This window comes from Panthera pardus, unplaced genomic scaffold (genome assembly GCF_024362965.1).
Source record: "Panthera pardus isolate Hobbes unplaced genomic scaffold, ASM2436296v1 HiC_scaffold_20, whole genome shotgun sequence".
NCBI lineage: Eukaryota > Metazoa > Chordata > Mammalia > Carnivora > Felidae > Panthera > Panthera pardus.
This window is the reverse complement of record NW_026526766.1, coordinates 5900412-5922085: the sequence shown is the minus strand read 5'-3', so window position 1 is coordinate 5922085 and position 21674 is coordinate 5900412. Positions and strand designations below refer to the sequence as shown.

Genomic DNA, 21674 nt, shown 5'->3' with positions numbered 1-21674 from the left:
CTGTGAGATCATGACCTGAACTGAAATTGAGTCAGACACTTAACCAACTGAGATACCCAGGTGCCCCAAGATTTTTTGCCGTTTTAAATTGAGTTTTCTTATTGAGTTTTAAGAGTTCTTTATATATTTTATACAACAGTCCTTTAACAGATAAGTCTCTTGCAAATATTTTCTCCCAGTCTGTGGTTTGTCTCCTCATTCCCTTTGCATTGTTTTAGCAGAACAAAAAGTTTTAATGAAGTCCAGAAAATTAATTCTTTTGTGAACTGTGCCTTTGTTGTTTTATTTAAAAGGTCATTGCCAAACCCAATGTCATAGAAGTTTCTCCTATTTTTTAGAAGATTTATAGATTTGCATTTTATATTTAGATTTGTGACCTATTTTGAGTTAATTTGTGTGAAAGGTGTAAGGTCTAGATTAATTTCTTGCATGTAGATGTTTAGTTCTAGCATTGGTGGAGAAACTGTCTTCTCCATTGTGCTGCCTTTGCTCCTATGTCAAGTATCACTTGACTGTATTTTTGTGGGTTCTCTATACTGTTCCACTGATCTATTTGTCTATTCTTTCTCCAATACAACACTGATTATTATACCTTTATATTTAATTCTTGAAGTTGGGTACTATCAGTTGTCTGACTTTGTTCTTCTGTCTCAATATTGTATTGGTTATCCAGGGTCTTTTGCTTCTCTAAGTAAACTTTTGAATCAGTTAGTTGATATCCACAAAAAAGATTCTGGAATTTTTATTAGAATTGCATTCACTCTATAGATCAAGTTGGGGAACAGTGAAATCTTGACCATATTGGGTGCTCCTTTCCACGAACATGAAGTGTTTCATTTATTTAGTTGTTTTTTTTTTAGTATCTTTAACCAGAGTTTTGTAGTTTTCCTCATACAGTCTTGTACATATCTTGTTAGATTTATACCTAAGCATTTTATTTTTTGTGTGCTAATGTAAACGGTATAGTGTTTAATTTCAAATTCTACTAGCTCATTAATGGTTTAGAAGAAAGGGACTGACTTTGTATATTAACCTTGTATCCTGCAACCTTGCTATAATTAGTCCAGTTTTATTATTCTTTAAAAAATGTTTAATCTTTATTTATTTTTGAGAGAGAGAGAGAGACAGAGTGTGAATGGGAGAGGGGCAAGAAGAGAGGGAGACACAGAATCTGAAGCAGGCTCCAGGCTCTGAGCTGTCAGCACAGAGCCTGATGTGGGGCTCAAACTCACAAACTGTGAAATCATGACCTGAGCCAAAGTCGGACACCCAACCAACTGAACCACCCAGGTGCTCCATAGTCGAGTTTAATTTTAGATTTTCTATATACACAATCATATCATTTTTGAAAAAAAGACCATCTTATTTCTTCTTTCCTTATATGGATACACTTTATTTCTTTTCTTAATCTATTAGCTAGTACTTCCAGTATGGTGTTGAAAAGCAGTAGTGAAAGAGAACATACTTGCACTATTCCTAATCTTAGTGGGAAAAGTCTGAGTTTCTCACCACTAAGAATGTTAGCTGTTGGTTTTTGTAGATACTCTTGTATCAAGTTTAGGAGCTTCCCCTCAGGTTTACTTAGAGTTTCTGTATTTTGTCAAATGCTTTTCTACAAATATTGATATAGTCATGTGATTCTTCTTATTTGGCCTGTTAATGTGAGGGGGTACATTAACTGATCTACAAATGCTGAGTCAGACTTGCACACCTAGAAAAATCCCATTTGGTGGTCGTATACTATTTTTTTTTATATGTGGTCGCTCAATTTGGCTTGCTAATATTTTGTTTAAGGTTTTTCCTCTATGTTCGTGAAAGATTTTATCTGTAGTTTTCTTTTCTTGTAATGTCTTTGTTTTTGGTATTAGAAGTATGCTGGCGGGGCGCTTGGGCGGCTCAGTCGGTTAAACATCTGACTCTTGGCTTCAGCTCAGGTCTTGATCTCATGGTTTGTGAGTTCAAGTCCCACATTGGGCTCTGCACTGACAGTGCAAAGTCTGCTTGGGATTCTCAATCTCTCTCTCTCTCTCTCTCTCTGCCCCTCCCCTGCTTGCTCTCTCTCTCTCTCAAAATAAACAAAAATAAATTTAAAAAAAAAGTATGCTAGCCCTATAAAATGAGTTAGAAAGTATTCCCTCTGCTTTAATCTTCTGAAAGGGATTGTAGAGGATTAGAATTACTTCTTAAGCTGTGTGTGAAGTCATTGGGGCCTGGCACTTTTTGTTTTAGAAGATTATTAATTGATCCAATTTCTGTAGTAACTATAGGTCTATTTACATGGTCTATTTCTTCTTGTGCAAGTTTTGACAGACTATGTCTTTTAAAGAATTGGTCTATTTAATCCAGGCTATCATGTTTGTGGGCACACTATGCCTTGATTATCCTTGCAATGTACATGGGATTTGAAGTGATGTGCACTCTTTAATTTCTAGTTAATTACTAACGTATTAGTAACTTGTGTGTTCTCTTTTTTTTCTTACTTAGCTTGGCTAAAGGTTTATCAATTTTACTCATCTTTTCAAAAACAAGCTTTTTAGTGTCATTTATTTTCTTTTTTCATTTCCTGTTTTCAATTTTATTATTTATGCTCTAATTTTTATTATTTATTTTCTTCTGTTTACTTTGAATTTAATGTTCTCTTTCTAGTTTAAGGTAAAAGTTTAAATGATTGATATTAGATCTTTCTCAATATATGCATTCACTGCTATAAATTTTCCTCTAAACACTGCTTTCACTGCATCCCACAAGTTTTGATTAGTTGTGCTTTCATTTTCATTTAGTTGAAAATAATTCTAAAATCTTTCTCAAGATTTCTTTTTTGTCTCATGTCTCATTAGAGGTATACTTTAAATCTATAAGTGCTTTGGGAATTTCCAACCATTTTTCTTGTCATTGATTTCTAGTTTAATCCATGTGGCTTGAGAACAGATACTGCACAATTAATATTCTTTTATTTCTTATGGTGTGTTTTGTGGTTGAGTATAGGCTATTAAATAGTTCCATGTGAATTTGAGACAAATGTGTAATGTGATGCTGTTGGATGAATTAGTCTATTGATAGTGCTGTTGATTTTAACGAAAATTTCAGTGATTTTCTGTGCATTTCTGAGGCAAGTGCTCAAGTTCCCAACTCTAATAGTGGGCAGACTGATGTCTTTCTTCTGGCAGTTCTACACGTTTTCCCCTCCCATATTCTGACGTTCTGTATTTAGGTTCAGACACATTAAAAACTGTTACATCCTCTTGAACAATTGACCCTTTATATTATAATACAATGGCCTTCTTTATCCCTGACAAATTTCCTTGTTCAGATGTTTGTCCTGCAAACATGGAAAACCCAAAGACCCCACCAAAAAACTGCTAGAGCTGATCAATGAATTCAGCAAAGTCACAGGATACAAAATCAATGTACAGAAATTAGTTGCATTTCTATACACCAATAATGAAGCAACAGAAAGTCATATCAAGGAATCGATCCCATTTACAACTGCACCAAAAAACATAAAATACCTAGGAAGAAACCTAACCAAAGAGGTAAAAGATCTGTATGCTGAAAGCTAAAGAAAGCTTATGAAAGAAATTGAGGAAGACACAAAGAAATAGAAAACCATTCTATGCTCATGGATTGGAAGAAAAATATTGTTAAAATGTCGATACTACCCAAAGCCATCTACATATTCAATGCAATCCCTATCAAAACAATACCAACATTCTTCACAGAGCTAGAACAAACACTCCTAAAATTTGTATGGAACCACAAAAGACAATGAATAGCCAAAATAGTGTTGAAAAAGGAAACCAAAGCTGGAGGCATCACAATCCTGGACTTTATCCTGTATTACAAAGCTGTAATCATTGAGACAGAATGGTACTGGCACAAAAACAGACACATAGATCAATGGAATAGAATACAGAACCCAAAAATGGGCCCTCAAATATATGGCCAACTAATCTTCAACAAAGAAGGAAAGAATATCCAATGGAATAAAGACAGTCTCTTTAGCAAATGGTGCTGGGAGAACTGGACAGCAGCATGCAGAAGAATGAACCCGGACCATTTTCTTACACCATATACAAAGTAAATTCAAAATGGATGAAAGAATTAAGTGTGAGACAGGAAACCATCAAACTCCTACAGGAGAAAACAGGCAGCAACCTCTTTGACCCAGGCCCCAGCAACTTCTTACTTGACACGTCTGCAAGGGCAGGGGAAATAAATGCAAAAATGAACTATTGGGATTTCATCAAGATAAAAATCTTCTGCACAGTGAAGGAAACAATCAGCAAAACTAAAAGGCAACCGACCGAATGGGAGAATATATCTGCAAATGACATATCAGATAAAGGATTAGTATCCAAAATCTATAAAGAATTTACCAAACTCAACACCCAAACAACCAATAATCTAGTAAAGAAATGGGCAGAAGACATGAATAGACACTTTCCAAAGAAGACATCCAGATGGCCAACAGACACATGAAAAGATGCTCAACATCACTCATCATCAGGGAAATACAAATCAAAACCACAATGAGATACTACCTCACACCTGTCAGAATGGCTAAAAGTAACAACTCAGGAAACAACAGATATTGGGGAAGATGTGGAGAAAGGGAAACCATTTTTTGCTGTTGGTGGGAACGCAAACTGGTGCAGCCACTCTGGAAAACACTCTGGAGGTTCCTCAAAAAATTAAAAATTTATCCAAAAGATACAGGAGTGCTGATCTAAAGGGGCACATGCACCCCAATGTTTATAGAATACAGGGTAATTCTCAGCCATTTTTATTTCAAAAATTGCTTCAGTTAATTTTCTTCTCCTTCTGATACTTCTGTTAAGTGTATGCTACCCCTTTCATAATTATCCCACATTCTTAGATATTCTGTCAGTCTTTTTCTTCTCTCTGCTTTTTAGTTTTGGAGGTTTTATGAATATATCCTGAAGTTCAGAGACTCTTTCCTCAATCATGTCCTGTTCCTAGAAAGCCCATTAAAAACACTCTTCATTTCTGTCACAGTGTTTTTGGTATGTAGCATTGCTGTTTGGTTCTTTCTTAGAATTTCTGTTGTATTGCCCATTTGTTCTTCCATGCTGCCTACTTTATCCATTAGTACCCTTAGCATATTTATCATTGTTTTATATTCCTGGTCTGATAACTCTAACAACCCGACCATGTATGATTCTTGCTCTGTATTTTCAAATTTTTTTAAAAAGTGTGCCTTGTACATTTTTCTGGGTAGCTGGAAGTGATGAATTGCATAAAATCAACTGCTGTCAATGGGCCTTTAGTAATTTGGTGGCAAGGCATGGGGGGAAGGAATTGTTCTATAGTCCTACGTTTAGGTCTCAAAGTCATTTTGTGAGCCTGTGCCTCTGGACGGGGACTGCTGCGCATGTGCTTCTCTTCCCCTCTCCTTAGTGGGACAGGATGGCTAGAATGGGCTGTAGCTGGTTCTTTCTTTCTACCCACATGGAAGGCTAGAGGGGACTAGAAGTGGGTGTTTCCTTTTCTTCCCACGGAAGGCTTGAGTTCGTTGAATTTGGGTATTTCCCTTTCCCCATATCAGTTAGGCTCTGAAAAAGATCTGGTGGGTTTTAAATTTGGTTAAGTACTTTCTCCTTAGGACAGACCTTTTTAAGAATGGAATGCTGCGGTGCATTTCAGTATGGTTCCTTTTGCCCTTCCCCTGCCAGAAGCATGAGGGGACTTTTCTCCAATATTCACTATGATCACCTTGTAGAAGTGGGCAGTGCTACCCCCACCCCAACTGTGTCCCTCTGGGGCTTTTGGCTCTCAGACTTGTGCACATCGACCTTCTAGCAGTTAGTGAATTACAGTAGTTTCCCTATGCCAGCACCAGTTCCTGACAGGTTGATGCTCTGGTAAGTTGTGAACAGCACAGGTTTTTTTTATTCACTGATGTATACACAGTGCCTGGAATAGTCCTAGTGCATAGTAGGTACTCAAGAAACATTTTAGAATCAATGCATGCGTGAATGAACGCACAAATTTGCTGTCAGTTACACAGAGGGTGATCAGGCAGGTTTACAAACCAGCATAACTGACCAAGAAAGGGTGGAAAGTACCCCGGCCACTGCCCTGTTGTTGTTGGCTCATAAACCGGTGTCTGTCCAGGCCTGGGTGTCTCTACCTCTCACATCACCGTTCCTCAGATGATGCTTGTCTCCTGTGGGCACATATCTGCCCCATCCTGATGTTATCCTAGCTGCTTGGGGCCTCAGCTCCACCATTACACCATTCTTTTGCCCCCACGTAACTTTCACTTAACTCCTTCTAGCTCAGATTAATAAGTGAGTTTATAATACAGATGTATGGGTACCTCAGGCTGAAGAAGATGATCTGAATCTCTAATGACCAGATCAGGTATGTTTAAAATGGGACAGTTGTTGCTCCATTAAATACCTATTGAGGAAATAATTACAAATGTAATACACGTTACAAGATTCTCTAAGGGCACAGTTTAGGGAAACCTACAAAGAAAATGGATATATAAGTGAGCCAAATCTCAAGCCAATTACAATTAAGAAGCCCACACAGAGAAAACAAGATCGCTGCCCAGGGACTCAGTAAGTTTTCTGCCCACAGACACCATCAGCCCCAGGTCTGCAGGAAGTCAGCTGGTGGAGAGGCCATGGGCTGGGACACAGGACAGCTCCACAGCATCCAGGGGGAGCAGAGATCAGGGAGAAGCGAGGCAAGTCTGAGATGGATAAAGAAACTGCCAGTGACTCTTGCTCCCCGGCCCTGGGAACGGTGGTAGAAACAAATGTTTCCGGTGACATTAAAGGAAGGAAGGGCGGGAACTGGATGTGAGTGGAAGGACAGCGTGGCCAGACCTCCCAGCCCACTGTATTTAATGATAGCCCTCTTCTCCTCTGCCACATTTGGCACTCTGCTTCTCGTCCTGTGAGTTGTTGTAGTTGGGACCCCTCATCTGACGCCTTGCTGATCTGCCACTCTCACCTCATCATGCACATTAAAAACAAGACGACAGACCCAAAATGGAGTTGCTTACGCTAAGCCCCACACCACCAAAATGAGACAACTTAATTACAGTTTTGGGTGTCCCTGAAATGGAATCTTCAAGCAGCCATTATCACCTGGTCCGCTCTAGTCAGGTAATCTGCCCGACAGACCCCCGTCTTCTCCAGAGGGAAAGAAACCTGGCAATAACCAACCTACTTTTTTGCCCTTGTAGAACTTCCTTAATCCTGCTCCCTTCTGGCTATAAAAGCCTTTCCTTCTGCATAGTTCCTTAGAATGTCTATCTGCTAGATGGATGCCTCCTAATTCGAACAGGTTTGCCCTCAAATAAACTGTTAAAATTTTTAATATGCCTCAGTTTGTCTTTTAAAAGTTCTGGGGACATAAGACAGAACTGGAGACCCCTGACGGCCCCAAGGGGCAGTAAGCAAGCAGGTATAGTTCCCATCGAGCTCCTTGTGCTCACCGCTTCCTTGCTATTTCTGGAAGTTGTAGGTGACTCTGTCGTGGATCCCAGATCTGCAGTTTTTGCACCATGAGCTTTTAGGTTTTATTTCAGCCTTTAATTTCCTGGGCTGTGTGTGGTTTTTTTGTTTTTGTTTTTTAAGTTTATTTATTTATTTCGAGAGAGAGGGAGTGTCTGAGCAGGGGAAGGACAGAGATTGAGAGAGAGCCCCGACGTGGGACTCAATCCCATGAACTGTGAGATCATGACCTGAGCAGAAATCAAGAGTTGGACGCTTGACCGACTGAACCACCCAGGTGCCCCACAGACTGAGCCACCAGGCACCCCTGTTGTCAACTCCTTTTTTTTTTTTTAAGTTTATTTTGTTTTACTTTGAGCGCGAGAGAAAAAGAGCAAGAGGGGAGGGGCAGAGAGAGAGAATCCCAAGCAGGCACCCTGCTGCCAGGTGAGCCCTGACGTGGGGCTTGAACTCACCAACCACGAGATCATGACCTGAGCCAAAATGAAGGGTCAGACATTTAACCAGTTGAGTCACTCAGGGTTCTACTGTCTACTATTAATAGGAAATTGTAAACAAAGGTTTTTCTTTACCTTTTAAGTAATCTTAAAGATTCACAGCAAAGATTTGTGTCTTAGCAGAATAACTTACTTGCTTCATAAGACTTACTGTCTTTATGAGGTATTTGATTATTTAAAAAAACCCAGTCTTTGCAATATTAAGAGAGCTAGGTATTATTCACAACTAAGTAACTTAAAAAAAAAATTTTTTTTAGAGAGAGAGAGAGTGTGTGTGCGACAGGGGGAGAGGGGCAGAGGGAAAGAGAGAGAATCTTACACTGAGTGTGGAGCCTACCATGGGGCTTGATCCCACAATCCTGGGATCATGAATTGAGCCAAAATCAAGAGTCGGGACGCTCAACTGAATGAGCCACTCCAGACACCCACAAATATAACCTTCTGTATTTGCCTTTAACATGTTTTATTGTCACTTTGGTTTAATAGATAAAAGTATTATTTCATAATGATCTGTGATCCTCTCTGATCAAATGTTCAAGCCTCTTGACATTTTCTCAAAATCAAAATCTAAATGGAGAAATGGAGTCTTTCTGACCTCAAACCAACTGAGATTTCCCACAAAGCTGCAGTTAACCTGAAAGATTTGTCTCTCATCTTGTGAAAGAGAGATATTAAATTCTTAGGTTTATTTGGTATGTTAAATTATGTGGGAAGCATTGCCAATTAAGTGTTAATGAACCTTATTAGGCTATGCATGGATATATATTCAAATTACCAACATATTCCAGAAGTGAAAGTTTCTAGAAATTTGTCAGTACTCTCACTGTCCAAATATTATCCTAAATCATTGCATGCCAGAAAATAACATTTCCTTATCAAACAAATCCTCATCAGAAATTTAACCATGGGCATTTTTCCACCTTTGATCATGTACAGACAGTGACTGTTTTACTCGGATGCTTTTATGAAAGTGAGATTCACTGAAAAGACCCTACTAAGTGCTCTTGCTGATTGGCATCTTGGCCAAATTAGAAGGTGTCAATACCTGGGTTCATCTCTCACAAATGAAGAAGACTCCACCTGACCTCCAGTCCTGCGTAAATGCTGGAGACCCCAAAGTCAAATCTACTAGGAAGAGAAATAGCCAACATTGGGGTAGACTACTTCCTCCTAAGAGTTTGGATCATGAATGTTCTCTTTTCCATTTTTCACTCCCTCTCAGACCACTGTTTTCCTACTTCTTATACGATGAAGATCTTTAGGATTCTTTTGTCCCCCTGTTCTCTTGCTTTGGCCAGGAAAGATGTCACTGTTCACATATCTCAGGCCACTACAAAAAGGGGTAATCAGACATCCAAATGACACGGATTTGCCATGATGTTGGTGATCACGTAGTTCTGTCCAACACAAACTTCTCTCTGATTTCCAGTATCTCAGTCTCTCTGGCACAAACCTAGCCCTCTCCTGTGTCAGGGCTCCTCGATCCTGGGGGTCCATTTCCCTGTTCTGGTTAACAACCCCAATCCAGGGAACCTTGTAACTAGGCTCTGTATAGAGAAGTGGACACATGGCAAGGGCTGGCAGAATAGTCACTTGTGCAGACTATGGACCCTTCAATTTTACTGGCCTCCATAGCTGTCACCTTTCCAGTCCCAAGCCACAAACTCAAACCGGAATTACCAGGAGGCATCATAATTCAAAATTTGCCTCCTTTGCCAGATCCCTACTCCCCTGGCTAGGGATAAGTGAAAATGATCAGGTATCTATCCTTAACTCTTTTTTCTTTAATGTTTATTTACTTTTGAGACAGAGAGAGATAGAGCATGAACGGGGGAGGGTCAGAGAGAGAGACACAGAATCCGAAGCAGGCTCCAGGCTCCGAGCTGTCAGCACAGAGCCCGACACGGGGCTCAAGGCCACAGACTGCGAGATCATGACCTGAGCCAAAGTCGGACACTTAACCGACTGAGTCACCCAGGTGCCCCTATCCTTAACTCTTAAAGATGTTGCAGAATCTGCTGCTAAAGCGATCACTGCCCAACAAAAGTCCCTAGGCTCTCTGGCCCAAGAGAGCCTTGTTCTGGTTAATTGGATCGCCCTTGATTACCTCTTAGTTGAGCAAGGAAGTGTTTGTGCCCTGGTCAGCATCACTTGTTGCACATGCACGGACACTTCTGGGGAAGGTGAGACTTGGCTACAGATCATTAACCAAGCCAGCTGGCTTTAGAAAGTGACTCCTGTGACAGGGTCTGTCTAGGACTCATTTGGTTCTGATTAGCTTGGGTCTTGGGGACCATGGCTCCAAAGTGCCCTCTAGACATCAGAATTCTCCTGCTTATGACACTAGGGTCCACTGTATTATCTCAAAAACTTTAAATGGATGTTTGCAGTTACTAAGCATTAAATGATCTCCCTTAGAATGTTAGAAAAGGAACAAAGATAATGACCAACTTAAATGTCTTTTATGTTTATTTACTTTTTGAGAGAGAGAGAGAGAGAGAGAGAGAGCACATGAGCGAGCATGAGTGGGGGAGGGGCAGAGGAGAGAGGGAGACACAGAATCTGAAGTAGGCTCCAGGCTCTGAGCTGTCAGCCCAGAGCCCGACACAGGGCTCGAACCCACGAACCATGAGATCATGACCTTAGCTCAAGTTGGATGGTTACGGATGGAGCCACCCAGGTGCCCCATATAATGACCAACTTAAAAAATGTGAACCTGGTATCATGACCTGTTGAATGTCACTAAGAAATTCACTTACGCCTTAAATTTTTTATCACATCTCTTGGCTGGGAGTCTGAAAGGAGCGAACTGCTAAAAATAACAGGCCCCAAATGGGGGCTGCTTATAATAAGCCCCATGTCACCAAACTGAGACTTAATAACACAACATAAAGAGAGAGGCAATCTCTACATTAAAAAAAAGTAAGTTTGAAAGGGAGTTTTTAGTTACTGACAAACTCTAGTAAAACCAGGCACTGATTTCCTGGCCTGATGTGCACATTCTGGATGGGTGAATTTGGACTCCAAAGCTGATGGCATAAAAAAAAAGGGGGGGGGCTTAGAGTTTTCTTGTCACTTGAATTTATAATCTGATATTCTCTGTCTTAGATTCTTTTACCTTATGTGCAATCTGTGAGGTAAAGGTGGGCACCGCTTGAGATTTGGGACACCTCTGTGTGAGGCATAAACTGAAAACTTCGTGGACGCTGGCTGGATTCTCTCGGTCACATACACATGCTCATAGGCATGCCTTGTTCTCTGATGGGACACATGTGACATTAAGCTGCTGACTGGCTCTGTGTTTCTGAGGCAGAGACTGAATGCATTCCTAACCTGTGATTCTGCCAAAAGTTACAAGTTGTGGTGTCTACATCACAAGAGCTCTGGCCCCTCCATACTCCAAACAGATGAGACTTTCAGACGTCTCCTCGGGAGGTCTCACTGCTGTTCTGTTCAACTTTAGAGATCAGTTGCATTTTGCAGCAATGGACTGTACAACTGAACTCTACTTCCTTGACATTTTTCTTAGTACACGTTAACACAATAAGGCAGTTTGATTATTAAATAAGCTGTCACCAGAAAGAAATCAATCTGTTAAAATAACAAACAAGTGGAGATCAGCCTCGAAAATTCCCTGAAGAGCCAAAACCCGTTGAGTCATACAGGCAAAGCTGAATTTTAGCAAGGCTAACTTGAACTGGGTCATTTCTCGATTATGCTTCTGTTAATCATAAGCAAAACTTTAACTGTTTCTCAAAATTGATAGGAGGTAACCAGTACTCCTATTATTTAAGAAAATTCCAATATTCTAGCCAATCACTGTGAAGAATAAACAGTCATGTCCTTCCCACTGTACGAACTGCTTTATAACAATATACCCCGAACCTCATTACACGTTTGGTCCGAGTGCTTCCAGCTCGTGAACTTTTTGGTGTGTGCACAATAACTTTTACAAGCTATCACTTCACTAATTCAGTGGTTTTACTTCTGTTATTTCTGAACTTATAACAGATCTTTTCTCCTCACTAGATAAATGATCGGGACAAAAGGGGTGGGAAGTTGTGTTAACACATTTGGAAAAAAGTTTTGGAAATGAAAATTCTGTCCTAATTCCTAAATGTGATGTGATTTTCTTATAAAATTATATACTTAAAAAAATAATAATGCTTATGTCTGTCATGCAATACAGTGCTTCCAGACCAAAGGTCTGGATGATTTTTAAAATGTCAGATTATTATTGCTAAATGGAAACAATGTGGTGGTGGTGGGGGGAAGGTTTCCTTGTTCCTCTTAGGGTCCCCAGCTAGGTCTGAAAATTGACAAAGAAGATTAACAGGAGAAAACATACTAATTTATCCTAAGTTTTGCATGGCACAGGAGCCTTCATCAGGAAATGAAGACTCAAACAAACAGGGCCAGGGAAGTGTAGGTTAGGTTTGAGGAGAAGAGTGGACGGTCGTGGAGAAATGTGTCAGGTCAGGGTACGAGGGAAGTATAAAAAACTGAGAGAAACAGCAAGTTCTGTTTGTTTGAATTCTTCTCAGTGCTTCTGTTTTGAAGATAAAGATGCTCTTTTCTTCCAGGCACAGGGAGGGCGCCTCTCCTGTGAGAGTTTTTTTTCCTTTTTAATAACTATTTCTGAGAGAAAGGCGGGGGAAGATCAGAGTGATGTTCCTGCTTCTGCTGTTTTCTCAAAGTTCTTCAGCTTAAAATATTCGATATGCCAAGGGGCATATTTTGGGGCAGCACATCCTGATAAATTTCGTAACAACAAAAGATAGCAAAAAAACAACACCTCAGCACCTGAGGAAGCATGGGAAATGCGGGAGCACATTAGTAATCATTTTCCAGAAGAAATAATAAGGGAATTAGAATGGTATTATTACACTAGAACATTAGTAGAACACATCTATGTAACACTGAAAAAGGCTGATATGAAAGAACTGAGGAATAAAAAGGCAGAACACATATACAAAACATACACCAAAATGGTAGAGATAAATCCTACCTTATCAAGAGTTACATTAAATGCAAACGGATTAAACTCTTTAATTAAAAGGCAGAGACTGACACAATGGATTTAAAACAAAACATGATCACTTTAGACACAAAAAGGCTGAATGCAAAAGGGATGGAAGAACTATGTCATGCAAATGGTAAACAAAAGAGTGCTAAAGTGTCTACATTCATCCCACAAAACAGACTTTAGGACAAAAACTATCACTACAAGAACATTTTAAATGATGACAGGATCCAATCCATCAAAGATTTAACAATTATAAGCACGTTTACACCCAAACACCCCAACAGCTTTAAAATACAGGAAACAGGGGCGCCTGGGTGGCTCAGTCGGTTAAGCGGCTGACTTCAGCTCAGGTCATGATCTCGTGGTCCGTGAGTTCAAGCCCCGCGTCGGGCTCTGTGCTGACAGCTCAGAGCCTGGAGCCTGTTTCAGATTCTGTGTCTCCCTCTCTCTGACCCTCCGCCGTTCATGCTCTGTCTCTCTCTGTCTCAAAAATAAACGTTAAAAAAAAAAAATTAAAAAAAAAATAAAATAAAATACAGGAAACAAAACTGACAGAATTGAAGGAAAAACTAGGCTATTTAACAACTGCCCATTTTCAATAATGGCTGCCACAACTAGACAAAAGATGAGTAAGGAAATAGAAGATGTGAACACTATAAACCAAAATTAAACCTAACAGACATCTATGGTGCACTCCTTGAAAACAGTAGAATACACATTTCTCTCAAGTACACGTGGAATAGTCTTCAAGACACATGAAAGGTCAGGCCATAAAACAGGTCTCACACTGTTTAAAAGAATAGAAACAATCCTAGTATGTTTTCTGACCATAACTGTACAAATTTAAAATCACTAACAGAAATATATTTGGGGAATTCACAAATATGTAGACATGAAACAGAAGAAATCACAAGAGAAATTAGAAAATGCTTTGAGATTAATGAGAACCAAAGTATATATCAAAACTGGGAATCAGCCTTGATCACTCTAGCTTTGTTATATAACATGGAGTCTGGAATTGTGATGCCTCCAGCTTTTCTTTTCTTTAATGTTTATTTATTTTTGTGAGAGAGAGAGAGCCAGAGAGCGCACGCATTAGTGGGGAGGGGCAGTGCAAGGGGGGGGGGGATAGAGGATACGAAGCGCAGTCTGCACTGACAGCAGTTAGATGCGGGGCTCAAACCCATGAACCGTGAGATGATGACCTGAGCTAAAGTCAGACACTCAACCGACTGAGCCACCCAGGTGTCCATTTTCTTAGATTTCAAATTCCAATTGGCCCTTGAATTTGGTATATAGAAAAGTGATGTTTGGATACTGAATTTATATGCTGCAACTCTGCCAAATTTGTGTATTAATTCTGAGAGGTTTTTTGCAGCTTCTTTAGAGTTTTCTACATAAACAATGCTATATATAAAAAGGATACTTTATTTCACACTGAGCCACATTCTGATCAAACTGTTGAAAGCCAAAGCACAGAGTCAATCTTGAATGAAGCAAATGAAAAGTTACTCATCAAATGCAGGGATCCTCAGCAAGATTATCAAGAGACTTCTTGGCAGAAACATCACATTGCTGAGAGAAATCTATAGTTGTAAGCACATTAAAAAAGAAGAAAGATCTCAGATCAAGAACCTAAACTTTAACTTTAATAAGAAAAAGAAAAACAAACAAAAATTCTAATCCTAGAAGGAAGAAAACAATGATTATAGTCAAGATAAATAAAACAGAGATTTTAGAAAAACAATAGGAAAAAAACAACAAAACCACAAGTTTGCTCTTCATAAAGATCTAGAAAATTGAAAACCTTTCTTTAGTTAGAATAAATAAGAAAAAAAGATAAAAAACTCAAATAACTAAAATCAGAAATCAGAGGAAAACTGCTGACAGTTTTACAAAAATAAAAAGGATTGTAAGAAAGCATGATGAACAATCATATGCCAACAAATTGGATAACCTACATAAAGTTAATAAATTCTCAGAAATAACCTACCAAGACTAAAACACAGAGAAACATAAAATCTTAACTGATCTAATACCAGTAAGTTCATGAAATCAGTAATCAAAAATCACCCAAAAAAGAAAATCCCAGGACCAGATGAATTAATTAGTGAATTCTATCAATTCTATCATTTGAAGAAGACTTGATACCAATTCTTCTCAATCTTTTCCTTTTAAAAAGGTGAAGAGGGAACGATTTTTAAGTTTTTCTATGAGGCCAGCATTACTGTGATATAAAACACAGGAAAAGATGGTACAAGACAAACTATATACCACACCACTAGGAAAACTGATGTTAGAACTACTCAACAAAATACTAGCCAATAGAATTCGACAGCATATTAAAAGGATCATACACTGTGACCAAGTGAAATTGATTCCCATAATATGAGGGTAATTCCATATATGAAAATAATCAATCAATGTAATAAATTAATACACAACGTTAACATAATAAAATGAAAGAAGCAATCATCTAACAATGCAGAAAAAGCATTTGACAAAATTCAATACCCCTTCAAGGAAAAAAAAAAACATCTAGGGAAGAATCTCAAAATAATAAAAACTATCTATGAAAAATCCACAGCTAACATGATACTAGACATGGAGTGACTGAAACTTTTCCCACTAAGGTCAGGAATAAAACAAAGGTGGCTGCTCATGCAACATTTACTCAACACAATATTGGAAGTCCTAGCCAGAGCAATTAGGCAAGAAAAAGAAATAAAAAACAGCCAATTTGGACAGGAAGAAGCAAAATTATCTCTGTTCAGATCATGGTCTTAAATATAGAAAACCCTTAAGATTCTACACACACACACACACACACACACACACACACACAATGTTAGAACTAATAAATTCAGACAAGTGGTAGGATACAAAAATCAGTAACAAAAAAAAATCAGTTGTCTTTCTAAACACGAACAATGAAAAATCAGAAAATGAAATTAAAAAGAATAATTTACAATAGAGTTTAAAAGAATAAAGTGCTAAGAAATAAATTTAACTAAAGAGGTCAAAGACTTGTACACTGAAAACTATAAAACATTGCTGAAAGAAATTAAAGAAGATACAAATGCAAACAACCATGTTCATGGAATGCAAGACTGAAAATTGTTAAGATATCAATACTATCCAAAGCAGATCTACAGATTTAATGCAGTCCCTATGGAAATCCCAAAGGCAACTTTTAAAAAAGAGAAACAGAATATCCTATTATAAAGTTTGTACGGACAACAATATGGTCACCTAATCTTCGACAAAGCAGGAAAGAATATCCAATTGAAAAAAGGAAGTCTCTTCAACAAATGGTGTTGGGAAAACTGGACAGCAACATGCAGAAGAATGACACTGAACCACTCTCTTACATCATACACAAAGATAAATTCAAAATGGATCAAAGACCTAAACGTGAGAACACAGGTAGCAACTTCTTTGACCTTGGCCAGAGCAACTTCTTACTAGACACGTCGTCAGAGGCAAAGGAAACACAAGCAAAAATGAACTATTGGGACTTCATCAAGATAATTCTGCACAGCAAAGGAAACAGTCAACAAAACTAAAAGGCAACCTATGGAATGGGAGAAGATATTTGCAAATGACATTATCTGATAAAGGGCTAGTATCCAAAATCTGTAAAGAACTTATCAAACTCAACACCCAAAAAACAAATAGCCTGATTAAGAAATGGGTAGAAGACATGAACATTTTTCCAAAGAAGATATCCAGATGGCTAACAAACACATGAAAAGATGCTCAACGTCATTCATCACCAGGCAAATACAAATCAAAACCACAATGAGATACCACCTCACACCTGTCAGAATGGCTAAAATTAACAACACAAGAAACAATGGGTGTTGGTGAGGATGCGGAGAGGTGAGGATCTTACACTGTTTGTGGGAATGCAAACTGGTGCAGCTGCTCTGGAGAACTGTACAGAGGTTCCTCAAAAAACTAAAAAAAGAACTACCCTATTATCCAGGAATTGCACCATTAGATATTTACCCAAAGGATATAAAAATACAGATTTGAAAGGGCACATGCACCCTGTTTATAGCAGCACTTACCAAAAATAGCCAAACTATGGAGAAAGCCCAAATGTCCATCAACTGATAAACAGATAGGTAAGTTGTGGCATACACACACACACACACACACACACACACACACACACACTGGAATATTAGCCATAAAAAAGAATGAAATCTTGCCATTTGCAGCACTGTGGATGGAACTAGAATGTATTATGCTAAGTGAAATAAGTCAATCAGAGAAAGACAAATGCCATTTAATTTCACTTATATGTGGAATTTAAGAAACAAAATAGATGAACATACAGGAAGGGGAAAAAAAGAGAGAAGGAAACAAACCACAAGACACTCTCATCAATAAAGAACAAACTGTGGGTTCATGGAAGGAGGACAGTGGGGGATTGACCAGATGGGTGGTGAGTACTAAGGAGGGCACTCGTTGGGGTGAGCACTGGGTGTTGTATGTAAGTGATGAATCACTGAATTCTACTCCTGAAACCAGTATTGCACTGGATGTTAATTAACTAAAATTAAAAGAAAAAAATTAGGGGCACCTGGGTGGCTCAGTGGGTTAAGCGTCCAACTTCAGCTCAGGTCATAATCTCGTGGTTCATGGATTCAAGCCCTGCGTCAAGCTTGGTGCCGACAGCTCAGAGCCTGAAGCCTGCTTCAGATTCTGTGTCTCCCCCTCTCTCTGCCCCTCCCCTGCTCTCTCTCTCAAAAATAAACAAACGTTAAAAACAATTTAAAAAAATTAAACCCATAAATAAAATAATTTTTATTAAAAAATAAAAAAATAAAGTTGAAAAATTTTGTATGGATCTCCTGGGACTCTCAAGATCCACAACGATTTTGAAAAAGAACAAAGCTGAAGTCTCGCACTACCTTATTTCAAAACTTACTACCTGAAGAATTCAAGAGTGAAGAGACATATTAGTAAGATGCCAGAATAGGAGGCTGTCTACTCCTGTCACCCCTCACTAACAATAATTTGGCAGAGTACAAAAGTGCCTCTATAGGAGTTTTGGGCTCCAGTAGGAAACTGTAAAACCAGAGACCTACCAGGAGACACGCCAGTCCATGTGGCCAGAGGTAAACACACTATATAAAGATTAAGGGGTCAACTCATTAAGAGGATATAACAATTTTAAGTATATATGTACCTAACGGTAGGGACATCTAATCATACAAAGCAAGTATTACCAAGAGTGAAAGAAGAAACAGATAGCAATATAATAGTAGAAGGGTACTTCTTTTTATTTATTTTTATTTTTTTAATGTATATTTATTTTTGAGAGAGACGGAGACAAAATGTGAGTGGGATGGGGCACAGCGAGAGGGAGACACAGAATCCGAAGCAGGCTCTAGGGTCTGAGCTGTCAGCACAGAGCCTGATGAGGGGCTCGAGCCCATGAGCTGTGAGATCATGACCTGAGCTGAAGCTGGATGGTCAACTGACTGAGCCACCCAGGCGCTGCAGTAGGGTACTTCTATACCACACTTACATCTGTGGATAGATCATCTAGGCAGAAAATCAATGAGGATACACTGGACTTGAATAACACTATAGAGCAAATGGACCTAACAGACATATACAGGAAATATGCCACCCAACAGTCGCAGAATGCACCTTCTCAAGTGCACATGGAACACTCTCCAGGACAGATAACATGTTAGATTATGAAACAAGTCTTAACTTTAAGAAGACTGAATTCATATCAAGTATTTTTTTTCCAACCACAATGGTATGAATCTAGAAATCAATTACAGGAAGAATGCTGGAAAGTCACAAATATATGGAAATTGAACACACTCTTGAACAACCAATGGGTCAAAGAAGAAATAAAAAGGAAAATCAAAAATTATCTTGGGACAAACAGATTGGAAAAACAGTATACTGAAACCTATGTAATGCGTCAAAAACAATTCTAAGGAAGAGCTTATGGTGATAAAAGCCTATATCACAAAAAAAGAAAGATATACAATTAACAATCAAAATTTACATGTCAAAGAACTAGAAAAAAAATAAAAAGCTAAATCCAAAATTAGCAGAATAATACAATTTAGAGCAGAAATGTATCAACTAGGGACTAGAAAAACAATGAAAAAAAATCAATAAAACCAGGACTGATTTTTTAAAATGATAAACAAAACCGACAAATCTTTAGCTAGATTAACCAAGAAAAAACAAGGACTCATACAAATAAAATTATAAATGAAGGAGGAGACATTACAACTGATACCACAGAAATAAAAAGAATCACAGGAGACAAGTGTTAGCAATTAAAAACCAACAAATTGGATGACCTAGAAGAAACAGGTAAATTCCTAGAATCATACAACCTAACAAAAGTGAATTATGAGAAAGAAAATTTCAATATGCCAAAAATGAGTAAAAAGATTGAAGCAATAATCAAAGTCCTCCCAACAAAGAAACATGTAAGACTAGATGGCTTCACTAGTGCATTCTACCAAACATTTAAAGAAAAATAATGCCAGCTGTTCTCAAACTCTGCCAAAAAACTGATGGGAAGACTCCCAAACTCATTTTATGAGGTCAGAATTACCCTCACACCAAAACCAAATAAGGACACCCCCAGAAAAGAATGTTACAAACATGACAAACATAGATGTGAACATCCTCAACAAAATACTAGCAAACTGAATTCAAAGGCATTATTAAAAGGAGCATACACCACCATCAAGGGGGAATTTATCCCTGGGATGCAAGGATGGTTCAACATATGCAAATCAATAAATGCAAGACACTGCCTTAATAAAATGAAAGATCAAACTCACACAAGCACCTCAACAGAGACAGAAAAAGCATTTGGCAATATTCAACATCCTCTCATGATAAATGGCTCAATGAAGTAGGTGTAGAAGGAAAGTACCTCAACTTAATAAAGGCCATATTTGGCAAGCCATAACTAGTATCATACTTGATGCTGAAAAGCTGAATGATTTTCCTTTAAGATCAGGTACAAAGACAAGGTCGCCTACTTCTATTCAAGGTAGTACTGGAAGTCTTACCCAAAGCAGTAATTCAGATAAAAGAAATAAAGTGCATCCAAATCCAAAAGGATAAAGTAAAACTGTTTGCAGATTATGTGATCTTAAATATAAATTCTACAAAAAAATCCACCAAAACCTGTTAAAATGGATAAATGAATTTAATACAGTTGCAGGACACAAAATCAACATTCAAGTATTGTTGCATTCCTATAGATATCAACTACCAGAAAGAGACTTAAGAAAATAATACTATTTACAATAGCATCAAAATTAAAAAAAAATACTTAGGAAGAAATTTAACCTTGATGACGAAACATCTGTACACTGAAAACTGTTAGACTTTGATGAAAGAAACTGAAGATACAAATAAGTGAGAAGATACTCCGTTCATGGATTGCAAGCATTAATATTATTAAAACTCATACTACCTCAGGCAATCTACAGATTTAGTATTTGTTACTAAAAAGCCACAATAATCGAAACAGTGTAATGACAAAAAGACATGCATATATAGATCAACGGAAGAGAGAGACCAGAAATAAATCCTCACATATAAAGTGAAATGGTTTTCGACAAGGGTACCAAAACATTCAGTGTCAAGAGGAAAGTCTTTTCAATGAACACACTAGGAAATGTGAAGAATGAAGCTGGACTCTTACCTTACACCATATTTAAAAAATTAATAGAGCAAAGACCTACACATTAAGAGCTAAAACTATAAAACTCTTTTGAAGAAAACATAGAGAAGTTTCATGACGTTAGATTTAGTAATGATTTCTTGAATATGCCAAAAGCACCGGTAACAAAAGAAAAAAAAGATACGTGAAAGATTCTATCAACAGAAAAATAGACAGGCAAGCCATAGAATGGGGAAAATATCTGGAAACCATATATCCATCAAGAGAGTAATGTCCTGACTACACAAAGAAATTCCACAATTCAACAACAAAACAAACCACTTGGTTAAAAATGGGCAAAAACCTGAATGCGGAGTTTTCCAAAGAAGATACTCAAATGGCAAGAAGTACAAGAAAATGTGTCCAACATCACGAATTGTTAGGATTACCATGGCTATTATCAAAATAACAGGTAACAAGTATTAGGGAGGATGTGAAAAAAACCAAAACCCTTGTACACTGCTAGAAGGAATGTAAAATGGTGCAGCTGCTACAGAAAATGGTATAATAGTTCCTCAATAAACTAAAAGTTGAATTACCCTATGATGCAGAAGTTCTACCTCTGGGGATATACTCAGAAGAGTTGAAAGCAGGATCCTGAAGAAATATCTGCACACCCATGTTAACAGCACCAATATCCACAATATCCAAAAGGTGGATGCAATTCAAGTGGCCACTGACAGACGTAGACAAGATCTGGTATATACATACGATGGAGTATCATTCAGGCTTAAAAAACGAAGGAGATTCTCACACGTGCTGTAGCACTGATAAAACCCAAAGACATTTTGCTAAGTGAAATCAGTCAGTCACAAGGGGACAAACATTACATGATTCCATTTATAGGATGTGCCTACAGTAGTCAACTTGGTAGAGACAGAAAGCAGAATAGTGTTTGCCAGGGTATGGCAGTGGGGTAGATTGAGGAGTTA

The 21674-nt window shown here is 38.2% G+C and overlaps 1 protein-coding gene across 1 annotated transcript in view; it reads right to left on the bottom strand.

Annotated features, from left to right (window-relative positions):
- Window positions 1–21674, bottom strand: part of LOC109275505 (uncharacterized) — a 73100-nt gene that overhangs the window by 11724 nt on the left and 39702 nt on the right. The window lies entirely within an intron of this gene.